This window comes from Prosopis cineraria, unplaced genomic scaffold (genome assembly GCF_029017545.1).
Source record: "Prosopis cineraria cultivar Desert tree isolate PC_DT_omini unplaced genomic scaffold, ASM2901754v1 PC3, whole genome shotgun sequence".
Taxonomy (NCBI): Eukaryota; Viridiplantae; Streptophyta; class Magnoliopsida; order Fabales; family Fabaceae; genus Prosopis; species Prosopis cineraria.
This window is the reverse complement of record NW_026555334.1, coordinates 23294138-23300027: the sequence shown is the minus strand read 5'-3', so window position 1 is coordinate 23300027 and position 5890 is coordinate 23294138. Positions and strand designations below refer to the sequence as shown.

General features: G+C 30.8%; 1 long non-coding RNA gene across 2 annotated transcripts; it reads right to left on the bottom strand.

The window, feature by feature from the left end:
- Positions 1-877: 877 nt before the first annotated feature.
- Positions 878-3706, bottom strand: LOC129307302 (uncharacterized). 2 transcript variants are annotated; one of them, XR_008592336.1, is made up of 3 exons: positions 3567-3706; positions 2830-2963; positions 878-1647 (listed from the first exon to the last, which is right to left on the bottom strand). It is a non-coding gene; the product is annotated as an uncharacterized LOC129307302 (long non-coding RNA). The 2 variants fall into 2 exon arrangements; XR_008592335.1 differs by having other exon boundaries at positions 878-2963.
- Between the last annotated feature and the right edge of the window lie 2184 nt (positions 3707-5890).

Genomic DNA, 5890 nt, shown 5'->3' with positions numbered 1-5890 from the left:
AGGCTTGTTGTTGTTGTTGTTGTATCCTTGTTATGCTCATACAACTGATTTTATTTTGATAATGGCTACTTTTTTTTTTTTTACCCGCACATCCATATTAAATATTGAATTAAGTTCAACATTGGCCTAGCATGAGGCCTAGCCGCAGTTACCTTCCAAAATAGAGAAAGGATTACATTTGATCATTCAGTCTCTATGAAGCAGCCTAATAAAAACGCAATAGTCAAAATCACATTTTGTTTTCTTTTCTTCTATTTTACTAAATTGACCCTAAGAAATTCAAGATATCCTGAAGGTAAGCTATATATTCCATTTCTATATTTAATTGAACAGACCAGTCAATATTAGCATATATTTTTAAATTTCAAAGCTTATGCTTTTCAATCGAAGCTTATGCTTTTCAATCGAACCTTTTCCAGGGGTACCTTTAAGGCATATCTCAAAATATGATAAACTTTCTCCATTTATTAAATAAGGTTACAAAGTTTTCTGTCCCAAGTTGGGTAACTCTGCACTTCTAATTCTCAATGCCCTGTGTTTGAAAAAAATAAATATTTTCCAGTCTAGATATCACAGAAAATTGTGTACTCAAAAATTATTGGCGAAATAAATTAAGTCTGAGATTGTGTTCATTTAAGCCTTTAAGATTTTAAGCGATTATTGGCATAAGCCAACGGGAAAATGTTCCGGGACTTTAAGCATCACATATCAACAGAGCGTATCAGCAGTGAATTATATAGGACAAGGAAAGCCTTAACATATTACAGGACTTTTGTTGTTATATCTTTTTTCAACATATCTACACTTGATTCGTAATGCATATTTTCTTATAGCCTCAGAATAAAAATAAGGGACACACCAAATAGCTAACTCAAACTTATAACATTTATCAACTCTTATTTATGGTAAAAAAATATGGTACATAGTCACAACCCCAACCTGGCTGTCAATTTACACTATAATTGTTGTAAGATGAATCTCTGATATACCAGTAACTTGGTAACATTAAAGAAAATTGGGTAACATTGTAGATCTAGATACCTAGACTCTGTGACTTGACTTGCCCTGGAAAAAAAAAAAAGGACAGAGTTGGCGTGGTGGAGTTGGGATGGGCATTGCGTGTTATAAGAGTAACATAATATCAGTCCGTGGAAAAGGGAATAACAACAATACCCCCTGGACAAAGCTAACTAAAAAGTTTCATTTTGTTTTCTTGCAAGCAAGGAACAGCCCTGCAGCCCCACCATCTCACATGAAAAAAAAAATAGAAATAAAAAAACAGAAGGCAAGCGGAAACATCTAGGATGTAAGATGAGCTTAAAATTTAAATTGCAGGGTAAAATAGATTATATCGCTAGAAAGTGACAGAAAAAGTCAACAATTCCTCAGTTTTTGAGTTCATCAAATGACTGAAGCCAATACAACTGAACTTATTTTATGTTTATATTATAAAGAAAATAAAAGTGAAAAAATTATGGAAGTGTTAAAATTTATAATTATATATGACTAATTATTTTATTTATAATTATATTCCAGCTTTATCAATTTAGCTCCTGAAGTGGGTTGGGATATCACCGTTGAATCTGCATTGGATCAGACACGTGCTTCAGAAGACACTGCTAGCACGTCATTGGTACTTGAGGGTTTCTTGTAACAAAAATTGAAACTAAAATTAGAACTTGCACATAATAAAATCTGAAGTGCCATATCTTATAGCCAATAGAGTTGTAAACTTAAAATTATGTACAGAAGTTTTTATTTTTATTTTTATTTTTAACTACATTAGAGTAGCCACAATATTTCTTTCTACTGCATGTTTCTACAACATCACCCCATCACAAGCCTTCCCACAGTATTTATCTCTGCTACATATTTTAATTACATAACAATGACAAATTTACGATAAGGCAGTCTATAACAACTTGAAATGTATTATTCTCAAAGCACACATGACCAATCTTTCGAAAAGAATGTGCAGATTACAGGCATAATCAACCTAGGGAAGTAGGTTTAGAAATTAAAAAACGAATCAAATAATAAAAAATTTTGGGGAGATATCAAAATGTGACACAAGCTGATACACCCAATCAGTCATAACATAAATTCCTTTGATCACCAGTTGTTGACAAAATAGACTAAGTTTCCATATAAATATGGCCCAATAAGGCAAGAAAAGTATGCACTTTATTTTAACCTATCAATAATTTTGGTCTAGTAAGAGATTCACACTTTCATCCTTTCACATACAATGTAGGATAAACATGAGATGAGAATCAACCAATTTTAATCAACTTAAATCATGAATTCCAGTTTACCTTCAATTCAGCAAGAATTTTATCAGTGCTTCTCCAAGATGCACAAATGACAAATATAAACCCAAAACTTTGTCTATAGCAAGCATTCCATTCATATAATTCCAACAAAAGTCAAATGGACCACATTGAGGTGACTAACTTTCATTTATAATTTATAAACGGTATAAACGCCAGTTAATTAGTGAAATAATCTTTTCAACAATAAAGACAATAGATATGTTATCTGATGAATCAGCTAAATGGGGACGCAACATGCAAGTACAAATGAAAAATAGAAACTAAATCAAATATTTATAGCAAATCATTTTTTCAAGGATTAGTAAGCAGAAACCAGATTGAAATTTTTATGGATATGCTGATCTCTGAAATAATTTGATAGCAGAAATCAGTATTCAAAAAAATTGAAAAAATAGGAGATTGTGATTAAATAGAACTCCTAACTTTTAAGTGAAAGCAATAAGCAAACTTGTAAGCTAGTACCCGTAGCAGTAGCTAAAGCAGTTGATTGTCCTACCCTCTCATCTTGTCGTCGTCATCGCAGATCCTGGACGCCTGAACCTTTGTTTTCCATCAAGCGTCATCTCGGCTATTTTCTTTGCGGATGTACATTACCGATTATTAATTAACGCCGTTGATTTATGCCAGTACCTGGTGACCACCGTCGCATAAGATGCAGCAAATGAAATATATCGTGCGGGCAAATAATTAGAAGAAGAGGAATGAAAACAGGAGGGAGAAGATGCAATAGAAAAGGACGACGGAAAGAAAAATGGCAAGAGGAAAAAAAAAAAAGAAAGCATGCAAGAATACCTCGATGAATAGAAAATGGAGTGGACTGAAATGGGGTCACGTACCTCACCAGTAGCGGACGGAATTCAATAATATGAATATAAATTATTCCGTCTTTTCCCACTACAAATTCAACCTTGATAGTCAACATATCAGTCTCGAGACTGATTGGCGATTTCTTTTCTTTTTTTTTTTGGGGGGGGGGGTGTGTGTTGTGGTGTGGAGTTGAAGGGAAGGGAGTAAACAGAGAGTAAATCTGAAGGCAACTGTACAACAACTCTTGTAGAAAGCGAGATCCTTTACTGTAGCGCGAGGCCATGCCTTTCCCTTTTAAAGTAATTCCTAAGTTATTCCGGAACAGATCAGGGCACAATGACAGATCGAACTCTGCTTTGCCCAATAATCTTATTATCTTCGTGTTTTGTCAATAATAATACGAAGATCAGGACTGGATTTCCCTACCTGGTAAAATCATGAGCATCGTCGACATTCTGACCAGAGTTGATTCGATCTGTTAGAAGTACGACAAATACGACATTGGCAAGCACAAGGATTCCAATATTTCTGGCGACGATGCCTTTGCTTGACTATACGCCGTCGTCGATGCTGATATCGGGGTTGCTCCTCAGGTATTTTTCTAATTTTCATTCGTTTTGTTTGATGCTAAGAAAAAAATAAGTAGAAGTCGTTGGAGTTTAGTAAGTTCTTGGTTGTGCCAAAGGAGAGGAGGTTTTGTGAGGGAAGGACGGGGAGGGGATTGGCTCCGATGAATGGAGATGGGATGCAGACGGCAGAATTGAAGGAGAGAAAAAAAGAATAGACGAGATGGATTTGGATCCTATGCAGTGGAATTTATGCAGTGCCTGAGAAGTGTTTTAATTTTTGACCGTGCTTTTTATCTGAAGGTTAAAAAGAGGTAGATTTGCATAATTTATTCTCAGTTGCAAAGGACACAAACATTTATATTTTAAAATGTATGTTTTGCAGTCCATGAACATGAATGATCACACCATCAGTTCAACACCAAATATTCCTCATATCACTTCACCTCACAAAAAGCCCATGAAATTTGGGAGGAACTCGCCGCTGCCGCCACATCAAGCTCCAGCGACTTCGCATCCATCACCAACAACTTCGACTCTCCCTTATCTCATCGTGCATGGACGTCGGCACCTACCTATCGTCTTTCCTTTGCGTCTGCAACTTCTGGATCTCCCGCCATCATGAATGCCTCTCCGCTACAGCAGCCTTCTCCGAATACGCTTTTCACATGTGCGTATATCTTTATAAAAAATAAAAAAAATATTAAAGTTATAATTTTAATTTAAAAAATATCTAAAATAGCATGCATATACTCCCTCCCTTAAAAAATATAAAGTATTTTTTTAAAGAGTTGGATATTCAAAAATATAATGTATTTTTAATCTTTTGAGGTATAATCATTATTTTTTTTAAAAGTATCCGTATTAATAATAATTTTATATTTATTGTAAATAGGGATAAATATAAAAAAAATAAAGTTAATTTGAAAGTATATAACTATTTTATTGAGGGTGAGATTCGATTAAAAATACTTAATATTTTTAAATAGAGAGAGTATAATCATGTAGAATAATACCAAGCAAAATATAGGGCCTGTTTGGCAATATGTTTTGGAAACAGTTTTTTATTTTTCAGAATAAAAGAATAAAAAAATTTGTTTGATAACATATTTTTAAAAAGTATTTTAAAGAATAAAAAAATAAAATATTATTTTAAAAAATAAAAAAATGAAAATAACTTTTAAGTGTTTTAGAATTATTGTTCTAGAGAATAAAAAAAATACTTATTTTTATTTTTTATTTTGTTTTCATAACATGTTTTATAAAACATTAATTTTTAAAATAATAAAATAAAAATAACTTTAAACAGCTCTATAACCATTACTTGTACTTTTATTTTATCTTTGCTAATAGTTTTCCAACCTAGGGTTTAAATGCCAAAAGCCTATATTTTTATAATTAAATAAAATAATTTTTACTCTTTTCATTTAAAAATAAAAAACATTTTTAACTAAATTTTATCTCTAATAAAATAGTTATTTATTTTTAAACTAATCATATCTTTTCATATTTATCCCTATTTAATAGGGTATTTTAATCTAAAATAAATATAAATTGATTTATTTACTAGGGGCACTTTTAAAAAAAATAATAATTATACCTTAAAAAATTAAGTGTGTGTTTGGTTTTCAATTTACTAAAAGTCAATTTGCTGAAAGTTTATTTTGCAAGTCAGTTATTGTAATGAAATTTATATTTGTATATATTTTTTTAAAATTTAATTTGACAAATTAAAAGTTATTTGAATTAAGGATAATTTGTTCTTTTAAAATGTATTTTTAAATATACAATGACAAAAAAAATTATTGATTTATGATAATTTATAACTTTTATTACACAAATATATTATATTAGAAGTGTTTTAAAAAATGTGAAAATATTTAAAATAACATAAAATTTAAGATATTAAATAATAAGAATAACAAATATATAGTTTAATATTATATCATTCTAAAAAAATTTTAGAAAGTAACAAAATGAAGCTTTTAAATTTTCACATTCGGCTCATCCTAAAAGAACTTTCAAAAAGCTTGTTTGATCTCATAAATTACACCCAAATAACTTTTCACATTTCAAAAGTAGGAAAATACTTTTGGGATGTAAAAAATGCAATACTCAAATGGTGCTCAAAAATATTTTATATTTTTTTAATATGCAACTTCTTAAAAAATTCATTATATTTTT